The following is a 1,746-nucleotide window of genomic DNA, read 5'->3' on the forward strand; positions in this document are numbered from 1 at the left end:
AGTGCTGGGATTATAGGCATGAGCCATGGCACCTGGCCAAGGAAGCTTTTTATGAATCAGTAAGGAGGTGTTAAAGAAAAAAAAAATTAAGGTGAAAAAAGAATTATATGTATTATATATTTTTTATTTTTAAAATTTTAAAGTTTAAATTTTTTTAATTTTAGTGGCAGTGTCCTGCTCTGTCACGTAGGCCAGAGTGCAGTGGCCCAATCATAGCTCACTGCAGCTGCCAACTCCTGGGCTCAAGCAATTCTCCCTCCTCAGTCTCCTGAGTAACTAAGATGACAGGTGTGCACCACCATGCCCAGCTAATTAAAAAAAAAAAAAAGATTTTGTATGCGTGGCTGAGGAATTCATGTGGAGGTCAGTGGAAGCAAGTGTGAGAGGGTCCAGCAGAAGGAAACATGGCTGCCAGAGTGTTTGAGTCCATTGGCAAGTTTGGCCTGGCCTTAGCTGTTGCAGGAGGCATGGTGAACTCTTGCCTTATATAATGTGGATGCTGGGCACAGAGCTGTCATCTTTGACCGATTCTGGGGTACAGGACATTGTGGTAGGGGAACGAACTCACTTTCTCATCCCATGGATACAGAAACCAATTACCTTTGTCATTCTTGACCACATAAGGTGCCAGTCATCACTGGTAGCAAAGACTTACAGAATGTCAATACCCCACTGTGCATCCTCTTCCTGCCTGTCCCTAGCCAGCTTCCTTGCATCTTCACCAGCATCGGAGAGCGCTGTGATGAGCCTGTGCTGCCATACATCACTACAGACATCCTTAAGCAGGTGGTGGCTCGCTTTGAGGCTGCAGAAGCAATCACCCAGAGAGAGGTGGTCTCCAGGCAGGTGAAGGACGACCTTACGGAGCAGCAGCCTCCTTTTGGCTCATCCTGGAGGACGTCTCCTCGACACATCTGACCTTCGGGAAGGAGTTCACAGAAGCAGTGGAAGCCAAACACGTGGCTCAGCAGGAAGCAGAGAGGGCCAGATTTGTGGTGCAAAAGGCTGGGCAGCAGAAAAAAGGCAGCCATGATATCTGCTGAGGGCTACTCCAAGGCAGCCGAGCGGTTCACTACCTCACTGGCCACCGCGGGGACTGGCCTGCTGGAGCCGGGCCAGCCGGAAGCCACCGGGGATACCGCGGGCCAGCTCTCACGCTCCTGAGGCGGGGAAGTACCTGCTCCTTCCGCTGCCCCAGTGAGGGCCCACCCTGCCTGCATCCGTGCGGGGCAGCTGGGCCACAGCCCCGATGATTCCAAACACCGCCTTCCTTCTCCCCCTACCCCAGGAATCACTGTGAAATTTCATTATTGGCTTAAAGTGAAGGAAATAAAAGTAAAATTACTTCAGGCTGGGAGCGGTGGCTCATGCCTGTAATCCCAGCACTTTGGGAGGCCGAGGTGGGTGGATGACTTGAGGTCTGGAGCTCGAGACCAACCTGGCCAACATGGTATTACAAATACAAAAATTAGCTGGGCGTAGTATGCCTGTAGCCCCAGTTACTCGGGAGGCTGAGGCAGGAGAATCGCTTGAACTTGGGAGGCAGAGGTTGCAGTAAGCTGAGATTGCACCACTGCACTCCTGGGCGACAGAGGGAGACTCCATCTAAAAAATAAAAGGAGGACAGGGTCTTGTGCTGCCCAAACCAATCTTGAACTACTGACCTCAGGTGATCCTCCTGCCTCAGCCTCCCTATGTACTGAGATTATAGGTGTGGACCACTACATTAAATATATATATATATAA

The 1,746-nt window shown here is 50.5% G+C and overlaps 1 pseudogene; it reads left to right on the plus strand.

Annotated features, from left to right (window-relative positions):
* The first annotated feature begins 296 nt into the window (after positions 1-296).
* On the plus strand, positions 297-1,233 carry LOC141407212 (prohibitin 1 pseudogene; annotated as a pseudogene).
* The last annotated feature ends 513 nt before the right edge of the window (positions 1,234-1,746 follow it).

This window comes from Macaca fascicularis, chromosome 7 (assembly GCF_037993035.2).
Source record: "Macaca fascicularis isolate 582-1 chromosome 7, T2T-MFA8v1.1".
Classification (NCBI taxonomy): domain Eukaryota; kingdom Metazoa; phylum Chordata; class Mammalia; order Primates; family Cercopithecidae; genus Macaca; species Macaca fascicularis.